Consider the following 19,866-nt stretch of genomic DNA (forward strand, 5'->3'; position numbering starts at 1 on the left):
TGGCAGGTAAACTCACTTCCCTTTAGGATCCATGCTGGGAAGGTGTGCAGCCGATTGTAGCTGGCTGAAGGCTGTGCTGCAGCATTTCCCATCTCTTGAACACAGGATCAAGTGTCTGCATTTTCGCAGCACCTTCTGGTTCTATTTAACAGGAAATGAGGTCCATCAGAAGAAGTCCGAGCAAAACTGAGTCAAAATGGGCCCTGACAGGCAGAAATATTAGCCTGTGACGGCAGTCAGTAATTGAATGATCAGCTCCCCCGTCACTCATAATGCAGAGAATATGTGCAGGGAATGTGTTTGTCCTTCTTTATCCTTTATCTACCCCTTTCCTCGTCTCGTTTGCCCACTTTTATCCCTTAATAAATCATGTGTTGGAGTAGGAATAAGTAAGAACTTTCCTCAACTTCAAAGTGCCTTTCGTGTCATTTTCGTAACCTTAAAGTGATGATGCATTGAAAAGGCTTCAGTGCGCGCCGCTCGCTATTTTGTTCTCCTCGAAACAGCGTTGCGCTGACAGTGTTGTGGGAATGTGAGTGCAAGTACACGAGAGATCAATTATTACACCTCATTCTGCTCTCGTATGCAAAATGATAATGGGTGTACCATGTCAGACCCGAACCATCAGGTGGTGTATCCTTTCTCCATAAATGTGTTTCACAGATTGTCGGAGAAGGGTCTGTTAAATCCCTTTGGACGTTAAAGCTGAAGGGAAAGAATTTGGCTTCTCCTTGATCTGTCTTCAAATGTCCCTCAGTGGACATGATTTAAGAGTAATAAAACAGCAGAGGTGGGGCGAGTTGGGGGGGGGGGGGGGGTGGGGGGTCAACATGATGTCACTTTACACATGTAAACAGCACCTTCATAGGGGGAGACGAGTTAAAAAAAATAGAATTAGTGTTGATTTTCATGTGTGCCTCTCTGTGTTTGTGCCACAAAAGAGACTTCATTTAGGCAATGGCTGAGGAAGGGCGTTGTTATTAGGGAAGCGAGAGGCACAGTTTGGAGGTGCAGCATCATATTTCACATAGGATGTGAACCCTGAGAGGGAATTCTTAATACAATAAGTGCTTTGAGACTTGTTGGTATATGGATATTTCTCAGGCCTTTTTTGTGTTTTTTAAAATCCTAACCAAAATCACTTGTAGTGTATTGCTGCTGGAATGCCTGTCAGCCTGCATGGGCCCGTGACCCTGAGCTGGCTGCTATAATGATTGGAAGATGAAAGAGCCAGACCCATTCCCAGGCTGCCCTGTTAGGGGGTGCAAGCCTGTGAAATGGAGAGATAATGGAGACCAGGTGGACTGTGGATGCCTGAGACACTCCTCAGTCATTCAGAAAGTTCCTCTTACTGAGAGAGCGCAAACCACCACCAAACAGAGTGGCCTGTAGTGTGATTAATGTAATCCATGCAACCCCCAAGAACTATTTCCATTTCAGCGTTTTGAAAACAAAACAGATAAAATCGTGTTGGCTCTAATGTCGATGCCATGTCGGTCATTTATTTGGCTGGAATGGGATGATGCTGACATTCCTCTAAATGTGCGCTTTGCAACACCAGGTGATGCACTGGATTCCCCCTCTTTGCACAATTTTTTTGTACTTGTTTTTACTCATGGAATTCTGATACCTACTTGTCAAAGTCACTCTAATAGACTTTCTATTCCATCATCTCCCGTAAACGTAATCGAATGAGTGGTTGGCACACTCAACCCACAACCCTTCTCTATGCATTTATCGTCTTCTCTATGTGAATGGCTGTTTGTCTTAAGTCTATGATTGGTTGGCGACCAATCCAGAGTATACCCCGCTTCTTGTCCAAAGTCTGCTGGATTCCACAGTATCTTCAGAATGTCTTGTGAATCAATATTTTGTTAAATATATGTGTGTGTATGTCTTTGGTTCTCTTAGCAACAAGGCTGACCATCCAAGCACATTACTCCCCGTATCTGCCATTAATTCAAAGTAGAGAAAGTAAAGCAAAGGTCAGGCAGACTGACTGCTAAAAGTGTTTCTAATTGGAACAGACAAGCTCTCATAGCTCTGCTGTAATTGCCATCTAATTAGCGGGTAGATAGCAGATTCCAGCATGCCATTTAACATCAACAATTTAACCCTTAAGAGGAACACTCCAAGAATGTATTTCAAGCAAACCCTGTGGGAGAACAATTTGTCCCATTTCTTTTGTTTCCCCTCCTCTCTGTGGAAGCTCAGAAACTCGAATAAGGAAACGCTTCTCGAGTGAGGAAATATTCCACTTAATACCTTATCTTGAAGAGCTTTTTACATATTAAACATTGATTACATACAAATAGCGGTTAATTTCTTATCATTGTCCATTGTCTTGCTCCTGTTATCCCATAATTAAACCTAACAGCGTTCGACTGAGGGCTTTTTGTCAAGTGAGTGAATTACTCATTATTCTCCCTGAATGTGGGCTAATGACAGTGGAGACATTATGAACAAGTATGCAAGGGAGTAGATGAGAATAATGTAGACAGTGTTTCAATTGGGGTAATTATACAAGTAGTATTTCAAAAACAAAAGGCTACACACACTCGAACCGGACACTTCATTTGGTACGTCGATCTTGGGTTTTAACTCATTCACGGCTGTTCAAGGGGCTTGATGTCAAATGAGAGGGTTGGCATTGCCGTTGATGCCATTGAATGAGTTCATGTTTGTTACTCAAAACACCACTGTAATCTAAATAATCTCTCCCATTGAAATGATTGGCTGCCAGTACGCGTAGTTTAGCACATCCAACTCACAGTTGCTTTTACAGCTAATTGCAAATATATAAAGTCATTTATTGATTTTACCTCAACTTTTATTTAATCATAAACGTCTAAAGCTACGCGATAACAGTTTCTCAGTCAAGCTTTGGATGAGTGTGGGCAGTTTCATGTCATTTCTCTTCCAATTGTGAATCATATGCAATTAAAGCGTGGCAGCATTCACTGCCTGGAGCTCGTGCCCACCCCCCAGCAGCACACACACCAATCTTTGTTCAGCTTCTTTATCATCTTCGCTGTCTTCCGCATGCACATATGACACTCAGAATATCAGGCCAAGGTCAGTGAACATCCACTGCGGACTGTTGCCTCCTTTTGCGGCACTAAATTAATGTTGCAATTAACAAGCTTGTGATAAATGCTGAGCGGCTGTCCCGTACTGTTCTGCTTCCTGTGATGCATTCATTTTTTTACCAAAACATCCCCTCTTGACTACTGTAACAAGGTATGATGTATTAAATCTTGGCTGTTGCTATAGCGACAGCAGGCGCCTCTTACTTGTCATTAGAGCCACAAACAAGCAATGGTAGCTAATGTCATTGCAGTCAACATTGAGAGTGATGAGAAATAGACTACGTTGTTTTTTGTGTGCGTGAGTGTGTGTGTGTGCTTTGAAATAAATCAGGTGTTTAGATGGAATGCTTTTCTTCCATTGTCCTTTCGTAATCTTTCAATTTCCACTTGTGTCGTAATATTTATTTTGTGAGGTTAGATTAATGTGTTCATGCTTAAGCATGCAAAAGAGATACAATGACAATTTATAAGGGCATGATATATTTGAATACTACTTCAGCAATAGATGTTATGTGCTAAATGTTGACTTTTGTTCTTCTAGTGAAGTGTTTATTGATTAACATTCATTATTCTGGCTGTGTTTTTTAGATTTGAAACTTGTTTTTTTCCTAATATTTTGTATTGAATTTACAATATGAAGAGTAATCAATCACATCATATCATTGACAGTGTTTTGTTAAAAAAAAAAATATCAGTTTTTTTTCCCCATTTGGCTTTGCTTCACTCACCAATCATTCAGACTTTGCTTCACTCACCAATCATTCAGACTTTAGTCTTTTTTTTATAGGTTAGAGGGATTAATTCAAGTGCTTTTCCCCCCCTCTGTAATGATTTCTTAATTTCTTTTAAAGGTAGTGTGTTCTCTCCAAGCAACAGAAATCAGAATAAGTACAGTTAAGTGTTTATATTTGTGTAAATGAAATCCAGCGTCAAAATGTTTAAGAAAATCAAATGTATTTTTTTCACATAGCAGAAAATGAACAGGTAAGAAGTAACTAGAAAAAAAACAGACACAACCCAAGAAAGGAAAATAATTTGATTACAATAATGTAACGTCTTCCAGTGATTTATGAAAATGGTTGGGGCCCAACATCTGTTGTCTAACTGCTGTCTACTACCGAGTCTGAATTATTGCCTTGTGTCTGCTATAGGAGCTTCATTATGGTCTTCCTATGTATATAACCTTCCCTCTAGTGCATAGACTACATGCTATTTATTGATAGTCATGCTATTGGTATTTTACAAACATTACGGATCATGCATGGTTTAAATCTGGCATATTTTTCCACTCCCTTTCTTGACTGAATTCTACTTTTGTTGTTTCTTTGCTACAAGTTGCTAAAGTGAGATCACACGCACAGGCAATGAAAAGTGACAAGAAATTGACTAAAGCATGGGGAATCAATAAGAAGTAAATGTGTTCCTTAAGTACAAGTGAGCAGCTGATGGCTGCCTGTGGTCTGACTTGCTCTTCCTCGTGGAGTTTGTCCTTTTTTTTTTTTCCTTCACATTTTTCCAGACTGTATCATATTATCACATCTGCTGAGCCACTACGCATTTGTAAAAAACGAGAAAATATAAGAACAAGTGTTGTTTATGTTTTCTAACTGTTGGTTACTGAAAATGTGTTATTGTACAAATTCCCTGGCCGAATAAATGGAGTAAGCCAAAACCTGTTGATTTGACAAATATGCTATTGCATTATTTAGTAGTCATGCTCTGCTAAAACAAAAAGCTGGAACAAATGAGCCTGAATATCAGCCTCTTGATGTCAATAAAACCTTTGGTGCTCTTTCTGTGTATTATGTAATTCCACAAGAAATCAACTCAGACAACCGCAGTCTGCTTAAACTAATAAACTCTACCAAAAAAATGTGCTGTACTTCCAGATCTGACAGATGGTCAGGATGAATTTAAGACCATATTTCTTGGGGGAAAAATATATATTTTATTTTATTAATATGATTAGGAAAATTAGTGTGAATTGCTCTTGAGGTTATACCACATCATCTCAATCTGGTTGCTCTGTAACTTAATTGTTAATTTTAAAAGATATATTTCCTTCTGTGGCACCATTTCCTGTTTTATTTTGAAAGTCTTAGTTTCACAGGATTTGCCCCTCCTCATGTCATCCTTGATCACCAATCATTTCCACCTGTTCCCAAAAACCTTCTGTGTGTAAATAGTTAGTGTCTCCTTTGACTTTGCCTGCTAATGCAACACCCAAGCCAGCATTCTTCAACAAAATAAGACTTATTATTTTCCAGAAAATCTCTTTGACATTGACCCAGCCTCCTCACTTTATTTGTTACTTTTTTTCCACCCTCCTGGAAGAGTGAATGTCAGTTTTGTGTCATCTGCTTCCTCACTGTGAGTTAATATAAAGATCCTTGATATTTTGTATCTACCCTCTGAATGAGGGCCTGCAAAATGAAGACATTTTTAATTCACTAGAAAGCTTTGTATCTGAGTCTCACTTGGAGTCCAGTCCAGACATCCTGGCATTTCCTGCTGTTAGAGCCATTATTGACGTATTACTGTTTCAAAGTCATGTTGCATGTGTAATCTATCTTTTGTTGATTCATATTTTTACTGGCAGACCCTCTTGATAAACTTAATAATTAATATTCTCTTTGACAGTGGTCCATCCAGACCCTGAGGTAGAAGAGCAATCCTGATCAACTATACCACCTCCACCATGCTTTGCAGCTGGCATTAATTTGACACAATGGTATTTTGTGCCTATTTTCCCCCCACATCAATGTGAGTTGCTTCCAAACATATCTATTTAGATTTTACATTGTTTAATAATAGTTTATCATCAGCACTGTAAAATATTGCACATTATTGAAAAATTAGAATGTGTTGAGCAGCATATGTATATATTGTACTGTCCTAAACAAGGATATTTTAGTAAATGTTAACATTCATTTAATTGATTTGTTTTAGATATCCTGAATAAGTGTAAATCCCAACATTCATCTTTTGATTTGAGTTTTCAAAAGCCCCTTTTTTTAATTTCTTGTCTGGTAATTTTATGTTGTGTATTTCAGGCATCTGTTTGGTATATGTTTGAGTGGAGCGACATCATCTCACAGGTAAAAACATTTTTTTTTATGTAGGTTGTCATAATGAGAACATTTATTGCCACTGAGATTGCATATGCTGTTAATAATGACAAATGGTAACCGATGAGAACACACGATTGCATTTAGAACTCAAGGTGACATCCCAGTAAAATATTTTTTGTCGTTATACAAGTAGATGTAAATGTTATGTTATCATATACTCTACTATACATGCTATTTTGCCTGGGTGCTGGGCTACCACCAGGATTAATCAAAGCCATAAGACACATGTGTACAAAGAAATATATACTGTATCGCATAGCATTTTTTGTCAGTCTCTAGCGGCCCTCAACATGCACGCACGCGCACACGTGCACGCACACCCGCACACACATGCACACACACACCCACACACCCTCCCTCATGCCGCCTACAGACTGATGAGGGGGAGACCAGGCAGGGGTTAAACCCATCGCACCATAAAAAAGGCGCTGTTCATAAAATGGTGGAATAAGAAGCAGAAATAATATTTCAAGTATGATTAGTTCATCCGCAGGGCACCTTGTGCGATTGAGAAAGGGGGTGAAAGTGGGAGGGGTTATTGTGCACGGCAAGCAGTAAATTATATCTCGCCTTTGAATGATTCCTGCAGATCCTATTACGACAGTGAGGGGGATTGGGGGAATGGGGTTGGGGGGGGATTGGCGAGGAGAGAGAAAAGCAGCAGAACGAATTGGATGAATTTTGTTTCCAGCTGTCCAAATGATGGGGGACATGAGCACAGAAGAAAAGAGTGCATCCAAAAGATATTAAGACAACTAACGTATTATGTATATGTATGTATGTGTATGTAGGTATGTGTAAAATATATATTAGAGTTAAATTACTGCCCCTTGCAAGCCCCCAAATTAGAATATTTAGTTTATACTAAGCCAATGATCATAATGGACATAATTCATAATGGCTGTATACCACCCAGACATTTGAGATCATAAATGAGATAATAACAAGATTAAGAAGACGTGTCATTAAAATAAGCCTCTGCAGAGCAGTGCTGACACACAATTTAGCCTGTAGCAGGTGGTAAAAAATGTCACACTTAAAATTTATTAACACAAGTGTTGACATCCAACACCCGGTTCTTGAAAATATGGGCGCTCCACTAATCACCTTTTTATCTGCGTCACATTACCGTCTTGGTCCTTTCTGAACAAAAATAACCTCTTGGAAAAGTATCTCTTGAAGTCTCCCGGCTAAATTTGCTACAGCTTTTCTTATGGCTGTCTCATGTCAAGTCCTGTTCTTTTAAAGCAATAATCTGTATATTTTCACTTATCTCATAAAATGCCCCTTAAGTCCACCATCCTGCTAAAGCTATTTGATTTACTGAAGGAATGAGATCATTAATTAAGCCTTGTTTGTGCCAAACTCTATTGGACGGTGGCTTGGCGCCCAAACAGAGACATGAATGTCTGGACATCTCATGCCGAACATTAATAATAATGCAAGAGAAGCAAGGGGGGAATTAAAAAGAGAATTTTGCACCCAGCCTCCCCATTAATTGCACTTTTAAATTTCCCTATAATGGATTCTGACATCTCAAGTCACCAAAATCTATCATTCTGAAGGGTATTATTCCTCAATTAACCTGTCAACCCCCACCAAGACCACCCGACATCTTTCTGCCGAGACTTGGGAAGAAATGACAAATTCTAATTACTTTTAAATATAAAGTAGATTGATAATCCAGTCTTATTCCAAACACATGCGGCAAGTCATATAAACCTTTAATTCTACCTTTTAACATAGCTGGTGATTAGAAGCTATCTGAGGTGCCTCCAAGGTCAATTTTTCCCTCGTCTAATGGCAGGTCTGTCTTGTCAGGCCCAAGCAGAAACACCACTCAGAAAACTAATCACATTCATAATCACATTGTGCTTTGACTCGAGCTTCAGCTTAATGCTTAACAGTAGCTGCAGGGAATATTAGATGACATTCTTACTTGAGATTTTTTTTCCTGTAGTTGTAACATACAGTACAGTGTTTGGATTTAGGAACATTTGAAAAAAGTAGTGCATAACACGAGATGAAAAAAGTCTTCACTCGCCTGGTAAAAAAATGTGTATACACAATTTTGGGTTAGATAACATCTCTTTTTTTCAATGTACATGCAGTTAGACTTTAGAACGTTGTTCACCATTTGAGTTCATATTTCAATGGCATGTGAGGTTGTGTGCATTTTTCAGTTTGACAACCCAGTGCTATCAAATGGCACATTTTAGGTTAAGTTAATATTAGGTGATCAGGGTTATCTTTCAGCCACTTCTGGGATTTCTCGCTTCACTCATTCTTTGTGCCATATAACATTTCATATGTTCTTATTAATAATCAGATTAAACAAGCCACAATCTCTTTAATAACATTTTTTAAATAATAAAACGAAGATATACAGTATACATACAGTGCATCAACAAGGCAGTAACATAATCACTTTTCTAAAAACCTAGTGAAAAAACAAATATGGAAAATATATTGAAAAGCAGACAAAACATTAGTCACCTAAGGTTATAGAAGGCATAGTTACATCCCTGCTTCCGCAAAGGTTCAATTTAATTAATGTTGGCATTGATGTCAATCATTAACACACAATATGAAGCTCATGCAACACAATAACCTGGGCTTGTCCACCTATTGCAAATGAAGATATTTTCAGCCATAATGAGGTCTAGAAATCAAATTAGTTGCAGATAAAGCTGTCGTCCATTCAGAAGAGAATACACAAGTAACAAAGGAAATGGAGAGCATGTAGACCATGATTAATATCAACATTATGAGGACTAACAGTCTTTGGAGCTTTGATGAGGTCACGTGCACATTAAATGTAATGTTTAAAAAGGAAAAAAAACAAGTTTTCGAAAAAGTGAGCCTGCTGGCATTATGCAGTTAAGACTGGCGGTCACATAGCAGTGGAATGATCTGTACTTTTGTAATCATTACACTTTAATTAAGGGCTGTAGGGGGGGAATGGCCTGAGCTGATGGTCTAATGAGCTGCCAAAGGATGAAAATCTTAGTTTGTAACAAAGACGTTGCCAAGTCATAGTCCCATTATGAACCTAAAGAGGCTAATTCACACCTGCCCCAAGGACTGCAATGTGGTCCAAAAAGCATCTGACTAATCTCATCATTTCCTTTGAGCCATCACCATCGTTTAACATCAAGATACTGTTTTTCCCAATGTTTTCTCCATTCTTCTGTACCTATTAGTAGTATCAGCTGAAAGTCTTTAAAAATGAAAATATAAATGCAGATGAGTCATTCGAGTAAGACCTTGATAAAGCAGGAAGTTTGAGAATTATTTTTGGGGGGGTCTGGATTGTCTAACATGATTTGATTGATTGTATTGCAAAATATAGGATGTGTATGCTCTTATTTTTACACTTTATATCATTATTTTCTTTTTGTTTCTGATGACAGTCTAAGAATTTTTCAAAAATTACCTCGTTAGTGGCCAGCCAATCGCAGAGCACAAGCAGACGGACAACCATTCACACTCACACTCATACTTCGGGGCAATTTAGAGTGTCCAATCAGCTTACCATGCATGTCTTTGCAATGTGGGAGGAAACCGTAGTACCCGGCGAAAACCCACGCAGTCCCGGGGAGAACATGCAAACTCCACACAGGTGGATTGACCTGGATTTGAACCCAGGACCCCAGAGCTGTGAGGGCGACATGTTAACCACTCAAGCCGGCCCTTATTTAGATTAATTTAGTAATATTACACAATAGCGTTATTTTCTCATGTCATAAGTAAACAATTGTGCATTGCACACACAACAATTGCCCTCCAAAACTGAATTAACTGGGAATTATTCAGCAATATGAATTTGTAATTGTATTTTCTTGCGTCCAGATTCATGTTTTTGGATGCAAAGATGGCATTTTTTTGCTCAAGGTTTTGGCTGTTGGTCATATAATTGTCACTAACATGAAAACATCATAATCGGTGGTTCAAGATTGTTCTAAACTTTTTTTTGTTGCATAAATGTACTCTTTCTTCCATTGTGCAACTTCATTTTCTTTTCAGTCTGATTGAACAAGGGGGTGGGCCTCAGTGATAGTAATTCAATTGCCTCCTATGTCCATGAGACATTAGCAGGGTAAGAAATGTTGTATCTCAGGCGTGAAACTTTATTAACCTAGAACATGGTCACTAAAAGCTAGTGTGTATTGAAAGCGTGACAGTTTGATCAGTGTGCTGTAAGGAATTAGCATTTCTACATCAAAAAGCTTTTTGCCATTAAGTGGAATTCAATGATTATTTTTAGCAAGGCAGGGAAATGCTCCTTTTTAGCGGGTGGTTATCTGCCAGAAATATGAATATTAAAAATTAGTGATGGCATTTAAAAGTAATTTAAATTTTTAATGCCTTCTCAGCCAATGTTTATTACTAATATATGTATTTCTCTTCAACACTTAGCAATATGATGTTATACTTCTGCTCTGACTAAGAAATGATTTAAAATAAAAAGCAACTTGATGTGCATGGTAGAATGCTTTTAATGAAATTAAAGAATACACTTGTTTTTTTCCCAACACGGATCTTGTTTTATGATCATATTTCAATTCCAGTTAACATTTTTTTTTTACCAGATACTACATTAGGCCTCATTTTATTTGCATCATCTTATGTATGACTTGTTCTGCAAGTTGGAATAGAATCTTTGCGTAAGCCTTTTTAAAAGCTCTAACAAGGCACTATAGAGTGTGCTTGTGTTGTATTGTTATATATGATGTTGTATATTTTTAAATGCCTGCAGCATTGACTCACCTCAAAGTGTAATGCGGGTATTTGAGTATCTGTGAGCATCACCAGGGGCTTTTTAAGGTAAAGATATGGCTGTCTGTGGGATGACTAAGATGGGAAGTATTGTTTGTGGTCAGAGGATGTGCCACGTTGCTTTTGTTGGGCTATACTTGAGCTGATGTTAATATGCCGTGCCTTGTATGGAAGGGCGGGAGTCGAACGAGGGAGAGGGGAAGATGGGAAGATAATCCCGTCTGCTTGATGAGACTGAATGCTGAGATTGATTGATCGCCTAATCATATGAGGAAATGGGCCTGAAAATGAATGGGACTCTGCCCTTGGCTTGCCGTAGAGTTGGCTGCTTAGGTTGGAGGGGATGTAAGCCGCAGAAAAGACATGGTCTTAATGTGCGCGGGACCAGATTTCATTTGTGTCTGATATACAGTTATATGATCCCGGTTAAATGATCAAATAAAAAGGAAGAGGGAGAACCGGCGCAGGGAATGTAAATCAAGCTTTATTGCTGGAATATTACTCTTTCATCTAGCTGAAGTGCATGCTTTGAGAGGAGAGGAAAAATAAAAATTCATCATGAATTTCAAGGGTTGTACAGATTTAGAGGACATTTATGCGGAATTGTTTTTAACTAGAGGCAAAGAAAAAAAAATGAAAGCCCTTGCTGCCTTTTGTTTGTATGACGGCTGTTATTGAGAGTATAAAACTTTGTGCAAATACATTTCAGGAGAAGTCAGGTGCTTTGTATGCATGTGTGCTGCTGACTGGATAAGGGACAGTAACTTTGAGGCGGGTGTCCTAAGGGTTGTTCACCCCACCATATTTATTATTTTTGTGTTTTGAATCTATTATACTTTTTTTTTCTGAAACTAACATTACAAAGCATGCTGCTGGTCTCATGATTCATCGTGCATTTTATTTTTTCTTCATTTTTTTTTCCTACTGCCGTGTATCAATCGTGTGGTGTTGTGCAATTTAAAACAAATCGCGTGTTATCTGTTCACCTATCTCTTCCCGATATATATTTCCTATCTCTGGGGAGCAACTGTGAAGCTTTAGTACCAAGTTTGAGTCTCATTGCTTTTTTATGCAAACCAAGAAGTGAATCCAACGTGTTTGATACCGTGAAACCGTGATAGCTGGACTCTTGGTTAGCCTGTGCTGTTCATTTTAAACGTGGCTTTTTAAACCACCAGCGCATGCAGATGTGCTCATGATCATTATACTAAAAATGTACATCCTGCATCTCCAGGATAGCAATTAAAGTAGCAAGGAAGCATTTTTGTGCAAAATAACAACTTTATGTTGGCGGGAGCACTTGAAAAAAAGTGCATTGCCTCAGTTAGAATCACGGACATGCAAATCATTATGTTTTTAAAAATCTTAAACATAAACGTGTTGTTGAAATTGAATGTATGAATAGCCTTATGCTGAGCAAAACTTTAGATATTTTGAAAACTAGACATTGATCTTCTGCACTCGCACAACAATGTGTTGTAAAACATTGATGCATTTCTTGCTGATTACCTTTTTTTTAAAGTAAATAAAATAAATAAAATAATTACATCACTATAAGCACAAATAAAAATATCTTTTTTAGGTAGAGAAGACAAAATCCAGTGAATGTCTCTTCGTAGACTAAAGGATAGATGTTTTAATCTTCTCTCAGCTGTAATCTTTGTTTTTGTGTTTGTTTCCTATTTTTTCTAACAATCATTTCCAATCCTGCAGTGAGAATTTTTATGACTAGATTAACATCAACTAGGCTAAGTTTCATGTTCAATACATAGAAATGTGCAAAACCCACTAGCACCAATATTTTTTTTTAATTTTTATTTTTGCTCTAGCTCTGTCTCCCTCTAGAGACAGGTGTGGACAATGCATCAGTAAATGATTGAGTACCTGTGAAGACCTGTACAAATAATGTTGACTAATTGATCACCAGTATCGATGAGGCAGTCGATATGTAGAGTCTGTTTACACTCTTGCATCGCCACTGTGTTAAACTGAGCATGCTCCAGGCAGCCACCTTAGGCACGTCCTAAAAGCTGCTCTCGCGCCAGCCATTGATTGGCATTTCAATTACTGTGGTGACAGCACAGTTGTTGGCCATCTGAAACACTAAGGTTGATGATTTCTTGGCCTGACAATATACCGCTGCTTTGTATTTTCAGCTTGACTAATTGAAGTAAAATAAGATTAGTGAGTTAAAGCCTTTAGAGTTTTACAAAAGGTTCCAATACGATGAAGGATCGTGTCTCATTGGTTTCTTAAAATGGTCTTCATGGAAACCTAATACAGTTAGATTAGTTTAAATTTAAAAAATCAATAAATGAATAAATAAAAATTGATGGAATTGCACAGTGACAAAGTACTACATACACTGTACATGTCACAATTTATTTAAAGACTAAAAAAAGGATTTAAGTGTTGAGAGCTAATCTTTTCATCAGTTTAATCGATCCCAATTAGTGTATGCGTGTGTCTATACGTAATTGTGTTAAAAGGATACCATATTTTCACAACGGTACATTGCCATTTTAAACCGTTGGTATTCTTGTTTAGCCCTGTCAAATTGTTGGCTAGTCAAAGAATTGTTAATGAACAATGCTGTCATAATACGTGTAGTTAACAAATCATATATCAGATCATATAAAAGTGGACTATATAGACAACATGCATGTCATTTTTACTAACTCGTATTGATCACGCATTCTAGAAACGAATGTGGACATACACTTTTTTTAATGTGGCTTCTGAGTTGCGTCAATTCTATAATGATTCGATAATATTCTCAGTTCTCATTTGAAATAGCTTCTTCAATAAACAAGCGGTTCACCATTAAATCTGGAAGTGGCTACAGAAGCAGAGAGGAAAATGAGATATACAATACACATACAACTCCCTTATTGGGTTGTTTATGAAAAAGAGAAAGAGAAGGCGAAATCTGACTCTTACAAGATTGCCTTTAATCTTTGGCCTCTTCTGTGTCACCCCGAAATGTGTGGATGCTGATATGGGAATGGTGTGGACCTGTCCAAGGTATTAGCGTTAAGCTGTCTGATTAGGCAGCACATCGATTAGGCTATCACTTCGCACTTGCCAGGTTGGACATCTGGGCTGAGCCTGGTTTAATGGTGTGGGTGGGTGAGACTGACAGCCATTCGAATGAAGAATGATCTCATGATTATACACACAACGACATTTAAACGCATACATTTAGTTACAGAGGCTCCATTTCAAACCTCCACAATTAAATACTCCAAGGCATTTCAGAATATTAAATCTGTGAAACTTTACAGCCTTCATTACATTTAATAGAAAACACAATCGTCTCGAAGCGAGATGAAATAATGATTCGTTACTTTTCTTATTTTGCTTGGATAGGAAAGCAAGAAAAATGTGCAACTGGTCTAATCAATGCAGTCCGGTGCAGAAAATTTAGACATGAAAAAGCGGAAAAGCAAAACAAGGCAATTAGAGTTAAGTACAACTGAGCTGATATGTGATGCAAAATTAGTCATAACTGTTTTAACAGCATATTTTCTTCATCTCGTCATGTAATAATTAGTAACGACTTTGTTCTTGCCAAAAAGAGAAGTCTATTAAAGGACTACTTGGTACGATACATGTTTTTTTTAAATGGGCAAAATGTCAACAGGGAAGGTCAAAGTGCCGAGTGATAAAATTGGAGTAACATGACATTAAAGAACTATTGTCCATAAAGGTTAGTATTAAGGAGGATGGCAAACCTCCATACTGTTCAAGTGCAGTGAGGCGACTGTATTGAATGTTAAAATTTAATAAGAATGAGGATGATGGCTAAGGAAAATAAAATTGCTGCTATACGGAAAGCAGAATAGGAATCTGGGGAAAGGGTGGGATATAGGGATGAGAGACAGATCAGCTGAGAAAAGGTTAGGACCCTTGCTTTGCCTGAACACTCTGAGGCTTTTAATCCCGGAACAAAGTCATTAAGTTTCACAGCTACTGAAAGCGGCCAATTAAAAGTGGAGCGTAGGCATGCATTTGACGAAAGGCATGGTTTGCTGCAAAAAAACAAGCCTTTTATCGGATCCATTGGGAGCCTACGAGCCCCCCCTCCCCCCAACACACACACACACACACACACTGATGCACTCAGGGAATCAGATCGCCTGTCAGACATCTCTTTCAGATGTTTTTACTTCAAATAATTCACTCTTACCCCAAAAGAGGTCAAATCTGAATCGCAAGGAGATAGATCAGACCTGCGCTAACCCAGAGAAACCATATAAACCATAATTTATATCATAGGTTATTGTGTGCTGGACCATTGGAATCAAATATTGATGACTTTACACTGTAGGCATTGATTCAAGACCATTGACTTATTTTAGGTGATCAAATGAAGCATCTTTTTTAATTGGCTAAAATGTTATGTACCGTATTTTCACGACTAAGGCGCACCCTCAATGAATGACACATTTTAATTATTTTTTCCATATATAAAGCACACTGGATTATAAGGCGCCCTGTCTATTTTGGAGAAAATTTAAGACTTAAGTGCGCCTTATAGTCATGAAAATACGGTACCTATTTTATATAGATGCTAGACAAAAGAACTCATTCCCCAGTAAGCCTTTACAAAGATTCATTCTGCTTTAATTAGCCACTTAAAGCTGTCAGTGTGCTAATTTGATGCCTGCATTGAGTGAGAGTAAAGGGCTTGATCTCGACTCACTTATTTACTGAAATAATTGATATCATCAGATTGATGGTGATTTATGAGCTTATCGAAAAATACTGAGGCTTAGCAGCTTTGACTGTAAAGCCTCACTCGCATTATGCATCTCCCTGGTGTCAACTAATTGCGGTGTTAAGTACAAATGTGTAGTGAAATCTTAAGAGAGCCGTGAACATGGAGGATGAGCAATCTTTGAATAAGAGACATTCCCTGGTTCAAGTGTTTTGCTTAATTTCCTTGAAAAATACAGGGACAACAACTACTGGTATTGTAACAACATGGCACAGAGTATTATTACTACTAACAACCCCATATCTAATTTGGAAAATTAAGAAGAAAAAAACGAAACAAAAAAACAAACAATCACCAAGTCATATAGTGTGTAAAATTAGTTTTTGGTTCTTGACAAATCAAGCCATTCTTTTTTTGCCTGTAGATGTGACATGCAGACTTTAAAATACCATTGGGATGAACTGTGAAATGAATGCTATCAATATGTAATACTGTATATTCAACCAGAACAACAAGGAATTCTACAGCAGCCACGGTCAACACACAATAGCGACAATAACTAAAGATATAAAAGCAAGTGCCTTGTAGTGTGGGGGTGAGGGGCGATCGAGAAATAAAAGCTACAAACCAGTCTATGGTATTTAAAAAGCTAGGAAAAGCAGAGTGCAAATGGGTTTTGCTTATAACATAAATAGTTTTATTTAATGTATCGCCCACTCGCAATGTTCTTTATACATTCCTAAAACTACTAATGAAAAGGCAATCAAATCTTTACTTAATGTTTTTGTATGGTCCATGCATAAGATTGTTCAAAATGAGCTGTTCAAGTCTAATATGAATGTGAAGTTCTTAAGAACTACCAAAGGAATTTTGAATATTGCCACTATATTGATGAATTTAATTGCTCATTTTTTAAGTGCATCTCTGTAACTTGTCTAAAATGTTATGATGTATGCTTTTATTCTTCACTGAATGACTGATTTCCACTGCCCACACTCATAATTATTCTTGTGGCTTGTCCTTAACCATTTGCTGTGAGAGAAGTAGTATCTTCAACCAGGAATTATTGGCAATGATGATTGGCACCCACCCATCTTTTTTTAACCCCCTCCACACTGTCTTGAATCCATTTTGGGTATTTTATACCCCTCCTCTGTTGCAGGCGCTCTCGCTTTGTTTCATTGCACATTGTGAGCTGATAACATCTTTTGAATAGGTAATGATCCAGTGTATTGAGAAAATGTGAAATGTGCTACGCAATGTAATGGTTTCAGCCCCCCGCCCCCCCCCCCCCCCCCCCTACCTGCCGCATACTAATCCCACAACTGCATGATTGAGATGGCACCTGCAAGAAGCCGTGTGTGAGCTACAGTCTCGCATGAAAGAATGGCCATTAAAAATGATCAAAGAAACGCCTGCACCCGACTGTATAACAGTGCTCGCAGGCATCTCTGTTTGTGCATTCTCCTCCCAAACACAAACCTGAGCCCACTTTCACGCCCAGACACGGGCTTTTTACTGATTATTTCCTACACGCATATATTTATATTTATTTATATATATATATATATATATCGAGAGAGAGATAGCTATATATATCTGAGTGTAATCAGACCAAATGTAAAACTTGAAGACCGGTATATGAGCATTGGCTCCTTTTAATACACCGGCCCAACATTCACATTTAAACCAAGAATGACTAATGACCGGTCCGGGCCTTCCTGTGCAGAGTTTGCATGTTCCACCATGGCTTATGTGGCTTTTCTCTGGGTACTCTGGTTTACTCCCACATCCCATGTCACCTGCCTCGTGTCCAAGGTCAGCTGGGATAGCCCGACTGACCCTTGTGAGGATAAGCTATTTCATACAATTATTGAATGTTATGACTTTGCATTCCTCACCTCTCTAGCAATTAACCTCGATATTCATGCTTTGGTTTCTAGCAGGATTTCAACTAACTGTTGCTTACAGACTGAATGTCAAATAAGAAAGAATATATGATTTATAATATTTAAGCATATGACTTCTTTTCTGAGAAATCTTTGACAATAGAAATCAGTGATTGTAAATTTCCTGTTGAATATGAACCCTGTTCTGAAATGGCGTCTGTCACATTATGTTAAAAATGACACCTGGTGGAATGACAGGAGGTGAAACCGTCCCAGGAGACCCACAAAAGGAGGAAAAGCCTTTGTCATTTTAAATGATTAGTATTGTAGTATATGTATCATTTTTCTAGAGTGAACGGGGGATGTGGTTATCACAGCTGAGGGAATGCAGAGAGAACACTGTTATCTCAGGGAGCCATTTTAATAAGAGATTCCATTTCTTTGTACTCCTCCTTCCTCCCCCTTTTCTCCCACTCAGTGGTCCATTTTAAAACCATATTGCTGCATGTTTTGGTGGGTAATTTCACTGCTTTTCATGTATCCGAGGGTGAGGAATCCTCCTCCATTAGGTGGCGTCATCTTGTGATGTATGATGTACACACAGAAAGGGTGGCTGATGTTTATTCATGACTTTCAAGGCATTGCTGTAGCGAAGCCCCCTGATTTCCTTTTAAGGAACAAAACTATGTAAGACTGAGACTCTATGTTAAAGGCGCACACACTATATCCTCTAGCTCACACATTTTTGCCTCAATCATATGTAAACGTGTATAGATGTATGTGGGTGTATGTATGATTTTACCTAGTTCTGAATCAATTTATAGTTGGTCGGCAGTAACAATTATCAATAGAGAAAATTTCCTGTGATCATACATGAAGAAAAAAGCAAAGACATACTCATTATGGTTACCCTCCTAGGTTTGCTTTCTGTGTGGACAGGTAAAGATTCAAAATGGCAACATTTACAAGAATTGACGAAATTTCAAGGAAAAAAAAGTACTACAGAATGGTTTCTTTAGGTTTCAACTAGCCAAATTTGATATTACTATATGTATATTATAAAGTTCCTCTAGCCATTATTTTTTGCAGCAGTAAAAAGCGGGGTTGAACATAATTGTGATGTTTAGACAAAGAGAAATTTCATTCATGCATCTTCTGTGCTGTTTATCCACGCAAGGTTCTCCGAGGGTGCTGGAGTCAAACCGAGCCAACCACAAGCAGCAGAGTCACACGGAATTGGTCGCCAGCCAATCGCAGGGCACAATAAATCGGACAACCACTGACAATCACACAGCCACTGAGTGGGAATCAAACCCAGGTATGATCCTGTTTTTTTCCACACTGAATGTATTCCTGCATGGTGGAGGACTACCTATTTTCTTTAAGATTAGTCATACTCTTAAAAGTAAAGTCCTTTGCCTTAAGTGATGCATATGCTAACTGTCCGGTCCACTATGAACATTCACAAGGTCGAACACAAATAAAGCACACCGAGACAGATGAGTGAGATTTTGAAGCTTCTGCAGAAGGAGAGTACGGAGGTGGTGGGTCCGACGACTCTACTTCTATAGAAAATATTTTACTTAGGGCAAGATTTCATGACATACAAATTCTCTGTTACAAAGATGCATCGCGACAGTGACACCGATGATGGTGGTGATACTGATGATGTTAAAGGCTACATACAAACATATAAACAAAGGACATACCCTATTACAAAGATGCATGGTTTTGAAACCGATGGTTGTGATGTGGATGGTTTCTATGACATGGGCATGACACGGATTGAAGGTGATGTCATAGATGTGAAACATTATTTGATTACTTTTCAAGATTATTTCACATTTCCCCCCTTAAGTAACTAAAATAATTTTTATTAATCACATCAATTTGTATCCCTCCTCTACGGGTTTTAAAATACAAACATCATCATCAGTTACTCTTCGCAGGGTATGGAAAATAACAAAATCACTTGTCAGGGCACCATCTTAATAGTCAAAACAAACACTTTTACACAGAGGAGACGGTATACTGTATGTTGCTGTAAGCTACTAGCGTGTGCTGGATTCAAGGTATGCATCGCTTTACGGTGAGATGGGGTTGCGATAACAATGTAGCTGTTATGGAACGACATTTTTGTTTGTGTTATCAGTAGATCAGCAGTCCGCTGGCTGTAGGAGTCTGTTGTGACCACGACTCCTCGCTTCTGGTCTCCAGGTGCCTCCATGGGGTTTTCTCTTTATGGACACGCGGGGTGT

At 38.3% G+C, this 19,866-nt stretch overlaps 1 long non-coding RNA gene across 3 annotated transcripts in view; it reads left to right on the top strand.

Moving 5' to 3' along the window:
• LOC144064295 (uncharacterized) overlaps positions 1 to 19,866 on the top strand; it is a 128,059-nt gene that overhangs the window by 2,161 nt on the left and 106,032 nt on the right. For 2 of the 3 annotated variants that reach the window (XR_013296761.1, XR_013296763.1), the window contains exons 1-4: positions 5,263 to 5,459; positions 5,730 to 5,852; positions 6,143 to 6,187; positions 18,786 to 18,926. This is a non-coding gene — a long non-coding RNA (uncharacterized LOC144064295). Of the gene's footprint in view, positions 1 to 5,262; positions 5,460 to 5,729; positions 5,853 to 6,142; positions 6,188 to 18,785; positions 18,927 to 19,866 lie in introns of those variants that run through there. The other variant, XR_013296764.1, reaches the window with a different exon arrangement.

The sequence above is a fragment of the Stigmatopora argus genome, chromosome 2 (genome assembly GCF_051989625.1).
Source record: "Stigmatopora argus isolate UIUO_Sarg chromosome 2, RoL_Sarg_1.0, whole genome shotgun sequence".
Taxonomy (NCBI): Eukaryota; Metazoa; Chordata; class Actinopteri; order Syngnathiformes; family Syngnathidae; genus Stigmatopora; species Stigmatopora argus.